General features: G+C 40.6%; 1 protein-coding gene across 13 annotated transcripts in view; it reads left to right on the forward strand.

Moving 5' to 3' along the window:
* The first annotated feature begins 10131 nt into the window (after positions 1-10131).
* The window catches only part of CDK16 (cyclin dependent kinase 16), a 95711-nt gene continuing 87325 nt past the window's right edge, over positions 10132-18517 (forward strand). For 9 of the 13 annotated variants that reach the window (XM_070741149.1, XM_070741154.1, XM_070741147.1 and 6 more), the window contains exon 1: positions 10162-10319. The gene's annotated coding sequence lies outside the window, so the exon portion shown is untranslated. Of the gene's footprint in view, positions 10320-18517 lie in introns of all 13 variants that reach the window. The other 4 variants (XM_070741143.1, XM_070741152.1, XM_070741153.1 and 1 more) reach the window with 3 other exon arrangements.

Here is an 18517-nt window from a genome sequence, read left to right on the forward strand (position 1 = left end):
TATCTCTCTGTAAGCTGTGAGATCCTGAGTGTGCATGTCAAACATACCTGTTGCCTACCCTTTTTTCTTGCAGCTGTAGGCAACAAGATGGGCAAACCCTGGCAGGTGTCCTATTGACTAAAATTGGCTTTGTTTGATAGGGATTGCCTAGCCCTAGCCTGCTGTGTGGCAAGGAAATACATTTTGCTGTTGCTTAGGCCAGAGAGAGAAGCACATGGCGCACCGTAAATTAATTGTATTTGCTGTACCTCCATCAAAATGGGCTTTGTACAACACTGAATAACAATATAATCAATCACATTTTACCTTAATATAAATATATATATTATTCCAGCTCTTGATTAATTTCTAATTCAGGTATGTCACACATGAACCAAGAAAAGTAGATCAATTAAGCTTAGTTAAGCATGTAACGCAAACACAGCTAATGTGTTCCAAATCAGACAACTACATTTTGGCCTTGCTATACAGGTTGCTTTTGACTTACAACAGTTTGTTTAGTGATCATTGAAAGGTAGAATGGCATTGAAAAAAGTGACATGACCGTTTTTCTTCACTTTTAGACTGTTGCAACATCCCCGTGGTTATGTGATCAAAATTCAGACATTCAGGCAATTGGCTCATATTTATTAGTGTCCCAGGTCATGTGATCACTGATTCTTCTGAAAAAGTAAATGGAGAAGCCAGGTTCATTTTAACAAATGTGTTACTAACTTAACAATGCAGTGATTCACTTAACAACTCTTGCAAGAAAGGTCATAAAATAGGGCAAAACTCACTAACATCTGTGTCAATTAGTGATAAATTTTGGGTTCCATTGTGGTCATACGTTGAGGACTACCGGTACCTGTATTTAGCATTCCAGCTAGTAGCGGTGGGCTGCTAGCTGGAACGCTAAATTACACTCACTGCCATAAGTGCTTGCGGGGTCAGTGCGATTTTGCTTCTGCTCCTGTGGAGGTAGCAAAATCGTGCATGGAGCCTCAGTTGCGCCCATGTTTCGGTGAATTGTTTTTGCTTCTGTGCATGCCGAAACACAAGCGCACCTGCGGCTCCGTGCACGATTTTGCTACCTCCTCAGGTGCAGAAGCAAAATTGCGCTGGCCCCGCAATCACTTATGAGCCATCGTGGCGAGCACAATTTAGGGTTCCGGCTAGTAGCCCACTGCTGTGCATAACATAGCTAACATATAAAATTGTTATGTCAGCTAAAGCAGGTTTCAGCCTTCGTTTATGTGGTTTTGAAAAAGGAGAAGAGAAAAAAAGCAGTCCACCAGATCTAGAGTTGATATGTTTGCTGCTATCATTGTCTAATACAAGTTGGGTTTACTCAACACAAACAGATGCTTCCCAAATCGGTAACTTACCCAATTGGATGAAAGTGGATTTTTCTTTAGGCAATGACACATTAATTATCCAATTATAACAGGGACATTTTAATTGACTTACCAGTAAGTGTTTTATCTACATTGGGCAAAATGGATTTTCTGATAGGTGGTATGGGGTAATGAAGTAAAACTTTGGGAAGAGCTGCTCTAATCAGATGTAATACGACTCATTCAACAAACCATGGTTATAGATAAGCAATCTGATGTTTTATTTATTTATTTATTTATTTTGTCCAATACACAATGAGGGTTTTAGTGGGTATATATATACACACACACATAGTAAAATACATGATGAAGGTTATAGAGGAGATACTCATAGTAAAATATATCTAAGAAAGAATAGAAAAGAAGATATAGTAATAGAACGTATCAATGAAAGAATAGAAGAAGAGATATAGGAATAGAAGAAAGTTCTCCAGTTATTTTGGAATTTAGGACCCATAAACTCTAACAATGGTCCTTTATGGAACTCCATGACTTTATTTTGTCCTTTGCCCTAAAATGTTATGTAATTTTGGTAGCTAATGACTTAAAGAAATGAGCATGTATGTGATGGTTCCTGGTAACAATAGGAAACTTAGATAACAAACATCTGAACAGCCATTGGATGACCAAAAAAAGGTCAGAATGTACTAACTTCTTACTGTTGTCTGGATTTCTGCAGCCTCAATGTGGTAGCTCTAGTTGCAGTACTTTTGAAAATTTGTTACTAAACCATCTCTCTTGATCCTTATTTATGAAACAAAAGCAGCTTTTCCACTGTGCCCTTGGCACTGAACTCCCAAATGAAAATTCAAAACAATATGAACATGCATGAGAATGTTGGAAGAAATTTCCCTGGTTCGTTCCCAGCTGGGAAGCAGTCACGGATGCTGAGAAGATATTAAAGATGGAAGCAGCTGCCAAAAAAAGGGATCCTTTAATTCAAGAAGGCAAAAAGAGTAGTGAGTGACCCAGCTCAAGCGGTCCTGGGTTGCAAGCAAACTTGGAAGTGTGACTGGGCCTTTTATGCTTAATTCCCCTTTGAGGCTCCTGCAGCTTGATGAGTTTTGATGTGTTTCTGATTGCCCTGGGTTTGGTTTCCCTGGGTTAATCTTTTATTTATTTTATTTATTAGATTTGTATGCTGCCCCTCTCCGAGGACTCGGAGCATCTCACAACAAATATGTAATGTACAAATCTAATGTTAAAAGAACAATTTAAAACCTTTATTATAAAAAAACAAACACACAACCTAACAAACCATACATAAAAAACCATAGTATCTAACGGGCATATCAGTTTCCCCATGCCTGGCAACATAAATGAGTTTTCAGGAGCTTTCGAAAGGCAAGGAAGGTGGGGGCGGTCCTAATCTCTGGGGGGAGTTGATTCCAGAGGGCCGGGGCCGCCACAGAGAAGGCTCTTCCCCTGGGTTCCGCCAGATGACATTGTTTAGTCGACGGGACCCAGAGAAGGCCAACTCTATTCTTGGTCCCTGGTCTTTTGTTTATTGTTAACTCCTAGGACAGCCTACGACAGTGATGGCGAATTTATGACACGCATGCCACAGGTGGCACATGGTGCCATATTAGAGGGCACACGAAGCGTTGCCCTATATCAGCTGCAGCATACATGTGTGCACTGGCCATCTGATTTTCAGCCTTGGGGAAGCCATTTCGCCCTCTGGAAGCTTCAGGGAAGCTTCCCTGAAGCCCTGGAGTGTGAAAAACAACACAATGGGCAAACAGGAAGACCATTTTTCCAAACTTCCTCTTTGGCTGTTTTTTCACCTTCAGTGAGGTTTCTATGCATGCCCGGGGGCGGGGTTATGTGCATGTGTAGAGGCAGTGCAGGGGGGGTGCACATCTCTTTGTGTGTGGGAGGGAATGTGTGGGGGCACGTGCATGTGCTTTAGTGCACACACACACACTTTTGGCATGTGAACCATAAAAGATTCACCATCACTGGCCTAGGATTTAATCCTATCAGGGAGACAGGAAAGGGTGTTTCCGGTGAGTTGTTTTTAGCCTGATTCCCCTTATCTTAATGGCTCTACTTAAGTATTTCTATTATCAACTCTGTTAGCAGGGCTGCTTTATACTTTTCTTTCAGCTGGAGCTATGGTGTTTTTTTTAAGGGTGAAGGACTGGCTTGAGTTTCTTGGCACTGTTTTCTGAGGTTCCTGGTGCAGTCCTTTTAGGTATACTTCCCATATGAGCAAGCATGGAATCGAGATGTCATCCAAGCTCTTTTTATACACCACCTTTGTTGAAATATTTACAGCTGACAATCTTGCCAGAAGATTGATCACAGCAAGCTTGCTACCAGGAGGCAGAAAAAAATAGCTTTCTCCATCTGTTCCCTTTTCACCCGTCCTCTGATTTATTTAGTCCTTAGGCAGGTAGGATTGCAAAATAAATTAGGATCCTTTCGCTCCTGCTTTGTGGAAAGTTGGCATTGGTCAGGTCAAAATGACAGCAATAAAACATCTGCATCAATTGATGGATTTAGTTTTAAATTTATTAAAAGAATATTAAACAGTGGAGAAGAAAGTCATATTGATTCGTATGTATTTATTTCGGCCTTTCTGACTTACCTAAAATGAGAATTTAATTTAAAAATGTTTACAGTAATATCAAATATAATATAACAGCCATAAACAGTAAAACCCTAGAGAAAACACAACTTTAAAAAATCCAGTCTTTCATCAAGAACTGCATACCAATGGCTGGGAATTCTGGAAGTTATAATTTAGCCCATCTGGAACATAGTAAGCTGAAAGAGGCTGACATACAGAACAATAGCCAAGGTTTGAACAAGAATTCCTCTGAGTCCACCGTGCAAAAAGGACTTGGCGGCATAACAATATGTTACAAACTCTATCCTTGTCCAAGCAATTTAAATTATTTCCAGCAAAATTAACAGTCCTAAAGCCAGTTTGAAAAGGATCATAATCAACATATGTTTTAAAAAAATAAAAAATCTGGAGCTGAGGCTGGCCTGTATGATTGGTGACTTTGTTTAAAAAATGAATGGTTGAAAATCTACACAGCCCTGCATTTTTGCTTATTTCACATCCTGCTTTTCCAGGCAAAAAAAATATTCTGTACAGTAGGGAGTATGTCACAGTCCGCAATAGTAGTATCACAATTGTTTTTTCTTTGAATACAAGGATATAATAGCATCACCAAACATCACCAAACATGCCAGCCAAATGTTTTACATGTTATTAGTAAAGTTTGAAGGTCTTTGTAGGCTAGATCTAAAATATAAGAAATTTGAGTAATTATTTTTGTCCAGATGTCAAATATAAAAGGAGGCAGCATTTGATGGATTATGAATACCGAATCTGAAAAGATGAATTATTGTAATGTAATTTAGGATTGATGGTATGTCATTCTGCATATGTGTTTGGAGTGAAAAAATAAAAAAAAAATTTGCTAGAAAAAAAAAGTACTGTGATATTACTGCAGTGGGCTAATAAAACAGGAATAAACAGACAAACCCATGACAACTTTCATGCTTTCAAACAGATTTCCTTACTAGATTCCTCACTACCTGCAACTATGACAGAATTTCTAAGAGATGGAATATGTTCAGAGATACAGGGTGCGTTCTAAAAGTAATGCAATTGAATTTCCCGCGCTGTTCCTATTGGTCGGAGTGGGACTGAAACACTTGGAGTAGGGGGGCGGGGGCTGGCGCTAAGCTTTGCCGTGAAACCAGTCTCATTGTTCTCCAAGCTGTGGAAGCGGCAGGACATCAATTATTGTAAGTCTCTGCGCGCCAAACGTGTCATGAAAAAAATGGAATCAGAAATTTCAAGTGAACTTTTGCAACGTATAGAAATTGAACCTGATTATTTGGACAACGTCATCACTGGTGATGAAACCTGAGTTTTTGAATACGACCCAGAAACTCTGAGTGGCACATCGACCAGTCCCCCAAACCCCAAAAGGCAAGAATGAGCAAATCAAAAGTGAAAACAATGCTCATTGTCTTTTTTGACAGTAAAGGAGTGGTCCATAAGGAGTTTGTTCCTCAAGGACAGACAGTTAACACTGCCTACTATGTGGATGTGCTGGAAAGACTCTGAAAAAGGATCATCAGGACGAGAAAAGACATCTCCGCTACCTGGCAGCTCCATCACAACAACGCGCCTTGCTATAACGCGCTACAAGTCTGCGAGTTCCTGGTCAAACACGAGGTGCCAACGCTGCCCCACACTATAGTCCTGACGTTACCCCAGAAGACTTCTTTTTGTTCCCTCGGATTAAGGCAGCCCTGAAAGGAACCCATTTTTTGTCCATAGAAGAGATCCAATCAGCCGTGATGAAGACCTTGTGAGAGGTCCCCGAAGACACCTTCCAGGGCGCGTACTGGTCATGGCAGAGTCGCTGGAAGAAATGTATAGAGGCCCAAGGACAGTACTTTGAAGAATTTTAAGTGTTTGTGCTAATCTGTTCAATAAATTACTTTAAAAAAATGCATTACCTTGAAAACAGCTCACATTGAACTACTATATATCACTGTCATCAGCACAGGAAATGTTTTATGATGTTTTAGGTTTTTTTGTTATAAACCGTTTTATAACATTTGCCAAAGGGTGAGGGGCGGGGTTATGGTTCCCAGATCTTGGACACATTCTATAAGTCAACCCATTTGAAGTACCTTGGTTCAAAAATTGTTGCCCTGTAATGCATCGTTTCATCCATTTAGAGGTTATGGTGACCAGAGTTTTATTAGTACTGTATATAGATTGAGGACACCAATGTACATACAAGGATGGGATAGGAAGTATTTGGTTAAGCTCACTTGCGAAAATGATCTTCAACCTGAACTGATCACAAACTAAAAGTGAGTCAGTAGTGTGATGTGATTGTAATTGTCAGATAAAATTTAGATATGAATGGGAATATTTGCTTTCCCCCCTTTTTTTCTTTGTTAAAGGGTATCTATCATATAATTAGGGTTAAGATATATACATGAAATTGATATTAAAGATATATGGAGAAGATTGAAGCACCATGGCCTAAATGTATTAGATGTGATTAGAAAGCAGCCTAAAAAGTGTATTAAATTTTTAAATACATATAAGAAATTTGAGTAATTATTTTTGTCCAGAGGTCACATGTAAAAGGAGGCAGCATTTGATAGATTATGAATATCGAATCTAAAAAGATGAATTATTGCAATGTAATTTAGGATTGATGGTATGTCATTCTGCATATGTGTTTAGAGTGAAAAAAATAAATTCTTTGCTAGAAAAAAAAATAGTGTGATGTGACTGCCAAAAAGGCAAAAAATCAAAGAAAATATATCTTTTTTCCCAATGAGAAGGAATAATTTTATCCCATTTTGCACTGCTCATACCCCTCTCTAATACCATGTTTGCCCAAAAATAAGACTCTGTCTTATATTTTTGTGAACCCTGAAATAAGTGCTTGGCCTTATTGCCATGCACTCAAAAGCCCAATTGGGCTTATTTATCAGTGAATGTCTTATTTGGGGGAAAGAGGGTTCTATGTCCAATTCTGCATACTGTATTTCAAGAAAAGCTAAGATGCAAAAAAAAAAAAAGGAAATGGGGCTGCATCAGGGGATTATAAACATGTTTTGTAAAGTGTGGTTCTAAGACCCCCCTGTGGGTCCCCAAAGCTCTCCCAGAGGACCATGAAATCAAAATTATTTGCCAGCCTGTGTTGAGAAATACAGTATTAAAATCAAACAACTGAGAAGCAGTAGCAAATGTGTCAATTTTAATATAGAAATATTGATAAATATAAACCACATAAGCACAAACTCTTTTGTTTTTAAAAGTGGAAAGATGTCCTGAATTTAAAAAACAAACAAACACCATTGGTCTAGAAAATATGGCATAGATTGATAGCATTCTGCAAGTTATTTGAAGGTAGTGCAGTAAACCTCAACTTCCAACAGTTCATTTAGTGACAATTTGAAGTTATGCAGTGGTAGTATTCTACTGATTCAGGAGAATTCTAAGAGTGAAGCAGGAGGCCCTGCCCACCTGGCCAAATGTCATCACAGACACTCTGTGCATGTGCAGAAGGTTCTGGGCATGCACATATCTGAACTGGTAGCAAAGGTTAAGTGAATACCACTACTGAAGTTACAGCACCGAAAAAGTGACTTATGGCATTTTTTTTCAGTGATTTTTGTAGCAGCCCCATGATCATGTGATCAAAATTCAAATGCTTGGCAATTGGTTCATACTAATGACTCTTGCTATGTCCAAAGGCCATATTATCACTTTTTGCAAACTTCTGACAAGCAAAGTCAATTAGGAAGCTAGATACACTTAACAACCAGGTTACTAATTTATCAACTTCAGTGATTCATTTAGCAACTGTAGAAAGAAAGGTTGCTAAACTCAAATGTCTCAATAACATACATTTTGGGCTCCCTTTTGGTCATAAGTCGAGGACGAACTATACAGTACTTGAAAAATGTGTCTACCTGTTCTCTAACATAGGGTCCAGCACACAGAATAGTCACAGAAAGGGCAGATTTATTAAAGATAAAAGCATTCTGACATTAGCATGGGTAGATTAGCTCCCCTTTGCTGAGCAAAAAGGCGATATTTGTAAATTATAATTTAAATTGGATTTCTGCATTAAGCATTGTAAGAGATTAGACAAGCAAATCCTTCCACTATCTCTGTGGATTCCAGTTTGCTCTTTTTAATCCAAGCTTTTTCACTCTGGGACCCTTGGCTGGAAGGCAAGTTGTTATGGGAAATAATAGCCTTTAGAATGAGGGCTATAACTGGTCACTGTATCTTTAGTCTTGTTATATGACAGCAGCCTTTTAGGGCCTAATGAACTTCTGAAAAACTCCAGAGAGCAACACCATGGTTCGCAAGAATACGATAGAATAGAATTCTTTATTGGCTAAGTGTGATTGGACACACAAGGAATTTGTCTTTGGTGCATATGCTCTCAATGTACATAAATGAAAAAGATACATTTGTCAAGAATCATGAGGTACAAGAATCATAAGATCCCTTTTTCACATACAGTATTATCAAGGTTACAGGCAGTGTGGCAGACCAAGGGAATATGATTTGTCTGTAATCCTTCCTGGCTCAAATTTAACTAGCCAGAACAAGGCCCAGAAGCAAAGCTTAATGCCATACAAGCACAGCACATTAGTTGGTCACCTGAGGCTGCAAGAAAAGAAAATAGGTTTTCTCCCTCCCTTCTCAGATCCTGCTCTAACCCCAGTAATTAAAAAAAAGTGGAGATTAATTACCGCAAACTACTAGAAAGCAGGCAATACAAAACATAATGGTAACACTTTAAAACCTCTTATTTGCTTAACGTTCAGGCGGCTCGCAACAGAAAAATGAAAAACCTTTTGAGGGCACCAATTTGGCGGAGCAAAATAGTACAAGATTGGCCCCGAACAAAGCCGCAAATTAGTAGAAGGAAGCACCAGAAGTAATATAGTCTATTGCTTTCCCTTTAGGGTTTTTAAAGAAGCCTTCCAGTTGGCGAATTCCGCGGGCGAAACCGCCGTGGATCTCAAGCGAGATAAATCAGGCTTCATTCTCGGTCTTTTCCTTCATCGTTCTCAGATTTCAGAAAGAATGTTCAAACAATGCCCCGAAATTTTAAACGGACGTTCCAAATTCTGCTGCGCCAATCGCTGCGCGCTCTTCTTTACGGTGCCGGTTAAGCTCGCCTCAGTTTAATCGCTTGATAAGAGAGCACGAAAATCCCCCAATGTAAACCTCTCCGTCCCCCAAATCACCAATAAATACTAATGGGTTAACCCGAGTCTCATTTGCTTCAGTCAGCGGTAGGCAAAGTTGGCTCTCCTATGACATGTGGAACTTCAATTCCCAGAATCCCTGAGGTAGCAGAGTTGGCTCAGGAATTCTGGGAGTTGAAGTCCACTAATCATAGAAGAGCCAACTTCGCCTACCCGATTTTAACTCATCACTCCTGTCTTATTCTTAACAAATTAATAGGACGTCGATTAATTGTCGCAGTCTTCTTCTTCAGCTAATTAAAAGCAATTTCGTTTAAGCCTAAGAATAGTAGTTTTGGGGTTTAGATACTGTGGCAACCCAGATTTGCAGGGTCCCGACTTAGAAAGATGATTTAAATACCAAGAGATTTGGGTTTCTGCTCAAGCCCCTTGAAAGCGAATATGAGTTGCCAACATCGGTTTTCCAAAACTAAAAGGACACCCCCGCCCCCCCTAGCATCGAACGAACGGCGGCGGGGCAACGTCTGCTAATGATTAAGAGGAACGGTTACTGGGGGGGGGGGGAGACAGTGTGGAATGTACCATTGTGATCCACATGGAGGCTAGCCGTCTACCGAATACTTGAAAGTTGTCAAGTACGGCGACTTGAGATTTATTACAAACGGACTGCAGAAAGTCAAAAAGGTTCATCAAAACCCAAAGAAAATATCGACGCTTTTTTAAAAAATTAAGGGGAGATTTCTCACCCCCCCCCACATCTCGGGAAAGTAAGAAGGCTGGGGTCCTACCACATGAAATGAAAGAGGGGGGATATTTTATTGTTCTCGCACGGATTCGTAAAACATTGTATTTCTGGAAATTACTGAAGTTGTTGGCTCCTTTTCCCCCTTCCCTTCTTTAAGTGTTGGGATAGCATTAATGGCGCAATGCCTCCGGCTTTTCTAGTGGCCTTACCCCTGTTAACGGGGAATGGTACGCTCCAAATGGGAGGGGAGAGTTAAGCCCAGCCAGGGGGTTGGCGTTTGGTCAGTCGTAGGGTGGGAGGCGGCTGGGCTGGGGGTGGTTCTTCGGAGCTGGGAGGGAGGAGTCGAGCAGACTCGGGCTTGGGGGGTGACCATGGGTGGTTGAGGGGTGCCGAGTTCAGAGGCGGCCCATGCTGGCCGCCATGGCCGAGGATTACTGGGACTCGCAATAGCAGTAACCGCCGCCAAGGTAAGAGACGATTCTTTACCGGAGAGAGATTTGTGTTGGGAGGGGCGGGGGGAGGATAAGGGGGTCGTGGAATCCAGTAGGACCTTTGATCCCTTGTTCAAAATCTCTCCCCCTCCTCCGAGGGATCATTCCCCCAGGTTTAGGTTGGACCGCCCGTTTTTGATACGACAGATTTGATCGTGCAGGCGGTCCAGTTGACCTTTCTTTAATTCTTCACTGGCCTAAACACCCCCAAATCTCCTAAATAATGTGCTTTATTAATTCCTGAATTTTCGTTAAAAATATTTACTGTCTTTCTCTTTTTCATTAGGGAAAAGTAGGGGGTTAGGATGACTCTTAGGTCGATCTGTTTTTCAGCTGTTTCTTATTCCATATTTATCTCCCAGTCTATTTCTAAACTCTTCCTCGATAGAGCTCCATGAATCAGATCCTGCTCCTCTGGCCCAAAGGCAAGGCTGTTTTAAGCCCAGGAGGTTCAGAGTTTCTTCCTAAATCTTCCTTCTCCTAGTTTCATGTTCTTTCTAAAAAAGCCCTGGGATCCACCCCTTCAGTTAAGGTTTGAAATCTGGAGGATCCTGCATACGTTAGGGCTGGAATTAGGAAAAGTAGAGTTGAACTTAACATGGATCTTGAGTCTTCATCACTTTATGTCCCATCTGTATTATTAGAAACCCCACTCCCCTCTACTTCTCCCAATTAACTGCCAAGCCCTAAAGATTCTCCATTCCTATCCGGCCCTCCTTTTTGTTCAAGTTTTTCATTGTCTTTGGCCTTTTTAAGATTCAGCCCAGATATTTAATATTCATCCTGTGACTGGATGATTCAGGGTTAGATGTCCTTTTTTAAGAGGTGTTTGAACTTGCTGATTGAACCCTTCATTCCTTCTCGGTTTTTAGGGACATCTTGTTCTTCGCTTTATACTGGGATTGATTTCTCAAATTGCCTTTCCCCCCTCTTTCTCTAATCACGATAATGGGTACCTGTAAATTATTCTCTCTTGCAAGTGAGACATCTTTGCCCTTCTGATCTTAAAAGTAGTTATTCGTCCTAAATGGTTAAGTTGCATTTCATCAGTATCCTTATAGCTTGTAGCATTTCTTTTCACAAATGTTGGAGAGGTGGTTAGAATTGGATGTAGGTGTTTCCTAGAGAATTACTGAATCTCCCCCACCCCTCTCCTTTTTACACTTTATATACATGGAAAAGGATTGTGTGCTTTCTCCCCCTTCAAACCATGTGCAAAAATGTGTGTAGAAAGAATGTAATGGGGGCATGCTTTCTGGCTAGGAAATAAGAAAAGAAATTGAATTCCAAAGGCGGACAAACTGATGTGAGCTGATCTGTGTTCTGGAATTCCAGCTGTTCTTGGTCAGGCTGGAATCGAGTTCATTTTCTCACTTCCCACCTCCAAACCTGATGCTATCACCTGCTGCCTCAGTAGTCTGATGATGTAATGGGTTGGGGGGGGGCTTCCATCTCCTCTCTTCACGCAGCGCTGCATCTGCAACTAATAATGTGTGGATAAGTAAATGGTTCTTATGATGATGCTGGAAGGTTGGCATGGATCAGGGTTGTCCTGAGAGAAATTGCTTTGGGGCAGCTGCTGGCCAGATTACTCCTGGTGACATTTGGTGCAGAAGGCTGAAAAAGGGGAGTGGGCCTAGCTGGATCTTTCTAGGTTTAGTTCCCTGTAAGTAACCTAGAATTTATTAGAAGGCCAGATTTCCTTCTTGTCAACCTTTATTTATTTTGTTGGGCCTGACAACTTAGCTGCTGCCATGTCTTTCTTAGTTAGCTTGTCCTCATTTGGCTTCTGAACCTTTGACGAAAATGTTTTTTTTCTGTCTGGCGTGCTCATTAGGGCACTACAGAATTTGTGGGTATTTAGTTCTGTGTTGAGATGGCCTCCCCTTTCCAACTTATTTCTTTCCCTCCCAACTGAAGCATGAATGATTGGTTTTTGGCACTCAGTGGACTTGGCATTTGGGCATCAGGTCTCAGGAATCTGCAGAGAGAACTGCATTGACATTGTCACTGCTTTGTTTTCGGAAGACAAGGGACTTGGGAAGGCTTGGTTGTAATGAGACCTTTCTTTCCCTCTTTTTAATATTTTAGGACTTCTTAGACTCTCAGTGAGTAACTTTCTTTTTGTTTTAATGGCTTTTACTGGTCAGTGGGTTTTAGTTACCCTTGAATGTGGCTTGTTATTGAATAAACTGTAAACAGCATCAGAATGGAGCCATCAGTTATTTCTTGGAGTTGCAATACAGCACTCCAGATATTTTCAATAATATATCAATACAGCTTGTGTTTTGGAACCGGGAGAGCTGTAATTCAAAATGGTACCAGATTGCCAGTCTTTAACTGGTTTAGTTACCCATGCAAGGGAGATCCTAGCACTTGCAGACAAAAACACTGGCAGAAAGGATGTCCACAAGGTACAAGAGCTGTACTTGATGCAGGTAAATAAGCTAACTTGCAATGTTTTGAATGCATAAAATAAAAAACCCCCCACAAGAGAATAGAAAACATTATACTATTGCATCCAGACGTTCATTCACAGAATAAACTGGGGAGTGAGGCTTTATTGAGCCCAATGGGCCTTATTTCTCATTAAATCTGCATAGACTGTATTGATGGATCATCTTTCAGTGGAAGGTTGATTCTGGTCTCTCATGGCGATCTCCACTGTTCAATCCAGTGCTTGCAGTTTCTGTCTCTTACCATTCATTGGTTGTGATGGCATTTACCGTATGTCTTACCCCTTTCCGTACCTATGGGACAACTATTCCTGCATTCAGGTGAAGAACAGTTGATGGGATTCTGCCATTTTCCCATTGGCTGCCCAGTGGCTGGATTTTAAACAAGGTTTAAGCCTGTTTTATATCTACATATCATCCTCTATGCTAATAAAATTTAAAGACATTTTTTCTTCCCTCCCGGCTTAACTCCCATGTTCTTAACTGCTGAACAAAATCTTAACAGAGCCTATCACTGTTCCTTAATTGTCCTGCAAATATGACAGGCTGCAGTTGCTATACATCTGTATCGGGAATAAGTTGTCTTTGAATTGTTAAGATTTACTTAAGGTTAAATGTGCTTAGAAGTGCCCTTTGATCTATGTAGTGGGATTTAAGTATTAAAGCACACAAAGCATACGGATGTACCCCTTTGGACTACACCCAAGTTCATTTGCCTTGTTTTGCTTTTCTGTGGATTTGGTTCCACTTTCAGAAGTATCACATTTAAGATTTCTTAGCATTCCTGCCCCTTCAGTTTTTATTCATCCCTACCCACCATGTCTCCCCCATGAATAGAAAATATGATTTGGTTCTTCCTCCTCCTGCCTTGTGGAGTTAGATTTCAACAATGCCTGAGTAGCACTGAAAAAACGTGGAAGAGAAGGATGCATCTCTTCCTTTTTGCAGTTTGTTGGCCCTCATTTTGGGTAGAATAATAATTTAGGCTAAATAAGCAACTTTTTCTGTCTTTTTCCAATTTCCATAATATAAATACTGTACTTTATTGTCATTGTATGTATGTACACAGTATACCCATACAACGAAATTCACATGTCGCCTAAAGATCAGTCCCAACACACATAACAATCCCAAAAAACATGTCCCACCCACCAAAAATTCCCCACCCTGAACCATCCATACACAACAGACCAAATAATACTGTCCAACAACTCATTGATGGTGCTGATATGTATAGGGCTGAGCCTTTCTTTGCATAAAATTCTGCCAAAGATCAGAATTATGATCCCTTAAAACCAACAACAGGCCAAGCTTTTCCTCTGACAATAAAAAACTTTGTTATGAATACTAATTGCTTGTCTTTTTGCACAGCTCTTGATTGCTTGGGCCCCAAATGACAGCTCTGATAGATTTTTTTTTAAATCCTGTCAAAGCAAAGAACTTGGCACAGTACAAAGCACAACCTAGCTACAGCTCTGTAAAATCTTATAATTATCATTACAGGGGTAGCCATCTTCTCACCATCATAGATGATAGGTTGTGTTGATTTTAACCTTTGTGCTCCTCCCAGAGCCTCTGCTATGAAATGGGTGGTTCTATAAGCCATTTAAATAACAAAATAAAATAAATCTTCCTTATACGGGTCAAGCAGTGCCAGCATTACACCCTCCAGGCACCGTGGATTTCCGCATTAAGAGTGCAGTGCTGCCTTTCTGGTTTAAACACAAAAGGTGTTGTGAGGTGCATGTAACACAAACATGGCACCTGTTTGCAGCTCCTTAAAGCAGCTGCAGTTGCTGTTGGGGTTGCATGAACAACGTCTGTAGCTGTTTCAGAATCCTGGAAGAAGATGAGTTTCAAACAACTGCTAGAACCAGGCCCCAGATCCTCGAAAGAATAGCCCTAGCCCTATATTAGAAACACTGCATAACCTCACTCAAATCAAAGATTTTCTGAAGAGGAATTTTGGCAGCTGTCCATTGCCCTTTGGGAGTTGGCACGAGGCAGTAACGCAGTAAGTGCATCCATGAGCATTGTGAGCAACTATTTGTGTGTGCTACCGGTACATTGGCCAATACATATTGATTATATATGAGTTGGGAGCTGGATATATGCTGTATATCAGGGGTCCCCAACCTTTTTGGTTTTGTGGACCGTCAGTTGTTTTGGTGGTTTTGATAGCTGGGGGGGCCGGGATGGTTTTCTGTGCACAACCTAAATCCCGTGCATGTGCAAATGAAGCTTTGAGTATTTGCCCACTGCTTGCTTGCTTGCTTGCTTGCTTGCTTGCTTGCTTTATTTACTTACTTACTTACTTATTTATGTATTAGATTTGTATGCCGCCCCTCTCCGTAGACTCGGGGCGGCTCACATGAACAACAAAACAATGTACAACAAATCTAATAATTTAAAAAACACTAAAAAACCCATTATTAAAAGCAAACATACACACAACCATACCATGCATAAACTGTATAGGCCCGGAGGAGATGTCTCAATTACCCCATGCCTGACGGCAGAGATGGGTTTTAAGGAGTTTGCGAAAGGCAAGGATGGTGGGGGCAGTTCTAATCTCTGGGGGGAGCTGGTTCCAGAGGGTCGGGGCTGCCACAGAGAAGGCTCTGCCTAAACAACATTGTTTAGTCGACGGGACCCGGAGAAGGCCAACTCTGTGGGACCTAATCGGTTGCTGGGATTCGTGCGGCAGAAGGCGGTCCCGGAGATATTCTGGTCCGATGCCATGAAGGGCTTTATAGGTCATAACCAGTCTGCAGCCTGGGGTTTGGAAACTCCTGCTGTATGTGTATGCTTAGTGGAATAAATTAGAAGACTCTTTTACGTTAGTGCCACCAAAACAAAACACAAAAAAACCTGGACACAATTTGAGAATTTGGTAGAACTTGTGAAGGCCTGTGATTATCACTTGGCTATCTTGGTTCTGTCAGGTGGCCAGAACGGAGGTGGAAGGAGAGGACTTGGCTAGGCATTTATTTCAGCTTGCTTTTTGTCCCTTTCTTGCTCAGGCTGTGTGGGCAGAATTAAAACAATGCCCCATTATATTTACTGTTATTAAATATTGACTCAAAGAAGGTGGCTTTGCCAGTTTTCGCCAAACTATATATATTTGAAATGTACCCTAACTGGCCTGTAAAGAAATAGTTCTTTGGTGAAGGCGTACCATGGAGACTGATGTTTGGCCTATCTTAAGTAGCCATATTTCAATATACAGTATTCAGCTATAGCCTAATAGAAATAGTTAAGCCCAAACTGCTTATAGGCTGTGGCTAATAATATCTGGTTACTGAAGGTACAGAAAAGATTGATAAAATAGGTTTTCATTTGGACATGTTTATAAAAAGCCTTTTAAAAAGACATGAAGCAGTAGGTAATGGCTAAGCTTTTTTATGGTATTGCTTAACTGCTTTATTTACACCAGGGGTAGGCAAAGTTGGCTCTTCTATGATTTGTGGACTTCAACTCCCATAATTCCTGAGCCAATCATGCTAGCTGAAGAATTCTGGGAGTTGAAGTCCACATGTCATAGAAGTGCCAACTTTGCTTACCCCTGGTTTAGACCAACACATAAAGTGTTGACGTTGACTGGGTGCATGGTTGCACAAAGTCATAGTTTAATCATCATTAAACAACAGTGATTGAGTTCATACAATGCGTAAGTGGAAGTTGAACAAACTACTGTACATTATACCATAATGTTTCTAATAGGATTATGCTACAGTACATTGGCATGTTCTTCCTTTTTCTTCTTTTTAATGTAAATAATATTTAATAGTGGCAGTCACCTAATCTGTTGTTCAGATGATGGTCAAGAGCCCAAAGTATCTACCGTATTTTTTGGAGTGTAAGATGCACCATTTTCCATTCTAAAAGGGCAAACATCAGGGTGCATCTTATACACCAAATGTAGCCCTGACCAGCCTCTCAACTGGAGCTTTTGGAGGCTGAAAAAACAGCCTTTCAAATGCAGCTTTGCAAGGCTAAAAACAACCTCTCAAACAGAGCTTTGTAAAGCTGATAAAACAGCCTTTCAAATGCAGCTTTGCAAGGCTAATATACGTATTCCAAGCTGATTGCAAAAGACGCTAGCCAGGTGGATGTTGGTAGGCGGAGGTTTTTTTTTTCTTATTTTCCTCGCCAAAAACTAAGGTGCGTCTTATAGTCTGGTGCGTCTTATAGCCTGAAAAATATGGTATATACCGGTACTACTAGAATTCTTATGTTTTTAATATTTAATTGGATGAAGGCAAAACTTTTTCAACCAAACTACCTCAGGTGGGCTAATTTACACATCCATAATCCAGAACCCGCGGCTCCCATGAGATTGAAATGTAACAAAAGTTATAAAAACTTTTATGACATAAAAGTTATCATAAAACATTTTGAGATTTTGTATTACACCATAAAACATTTCCTCTGGTCAATTCCTAAGGTTTGACTGTGCTCTCTATATGGGCTACTTTCAAGGCAGATACATCTATGATTACAATGCCACCTTGAATTGTTAAGAACTTTTTCAGTACCATTAGAAGCTCTGCTATTGTTGAAGACACCGCGGATCTGGTTAAAAAATATCTCTGAAATGAGTGAGGGGAATGTTTCCTGATTGGTTCACATAGTAGGGCTGACAAGTATCAAAAACCACAGAGAGATCAGGTAGGGCAAGGATGAATGCACAAGTCCCATCCCACCCTCACTAGAGGTCATCCAACAGTGTGACCAGTACTTGCTCTATACCGTACCTGGATCTGAATCCCAACATTGCTATCAGAAATTCAAATAATTCATTTCTTCCAAAGTCTGCTGAAGTTGTTGCACAACTACAGTTTCAACCTCTTTACATTAGATGCTGGATGAAAATTGTCCAGAATAGGGAGCCCAGTGATGTCTTCTTGAGGAGGGGGCAAACCAAACTTCTCCTTAAGAGGTAATGGAACAATTCTCTCATTCAAAAAAGGTAACTTCTGCTAGAACCAACCCATGTGTAAATACCCTGGACCACTTTAGCTAGGAGGTGCATGGATCTAAAAAGCTGAACTCATCGTCCTAATGACCTTGTCCAGCTCTTCAGCCTCAAACTATTGCCAGATAACCAAGCAAGACTTTGATACAAGACTAGAGTCCAACTCCAAGTGAATCCAAGCAACTTTATCCAGCAAATGCTGAACAAATTCCTCTGCATGATCCTGTAAGAGGTTCTCTGAGCCCCCCACCCTAAAAGGGCTCATGTCTTCCGAAAATAGGTGCAGGAAGGGTGGAGAAATACTGATGTTACCTTTACTCAAACCTACGTTTAGTTGTATTCAGCTCTTGTGGATACCAGCGACACATTTCGACATCTCTTGTTTTATTTCCTTCAACTCCTTGATAAAACATGGGGATAATGGGATCCCTGAAGGGGAAGGAGGTTGCATGAGCACAATCAAATCCAAAGGCTCAGCCAGGCCCTTATAGAAACATAGAAGACTGACAGCAGAAAAAGACCCCATGGTCCATCTAGTCGGCCCTTATACTATTTCCTGTATTTTATCTTACAATGGATATATGTTTATCCCAGGCATGTTTAAATTCAGTTACTGTGGATTTACCAACTACGTCTGCTGGAAGTTTGTTCCAAGGATCTACTACTCTTTCAGTGAAATAATATTTTCTCACGTTGCTTTTGATCTTTCCCCCAACTAACTTCAGATTGTGTCCCCTTGT

Source organism: Erythrolamprus reginae, chromosome 2, assembly GCF_031021105.1.
Source record: "Erythrolamprus reginae isolate rEryReg1 chromosome 2, rEryReg1.hap1, whole genome shotgun sequence".
Taxonomy (NCBI): domain Eukaryota; kingdom Metazoa; phylum Chordata; class Lepidosauria; order Squamata; family Dipsadidae; genus Erythrolamprus; species Erythrolamprus reginae.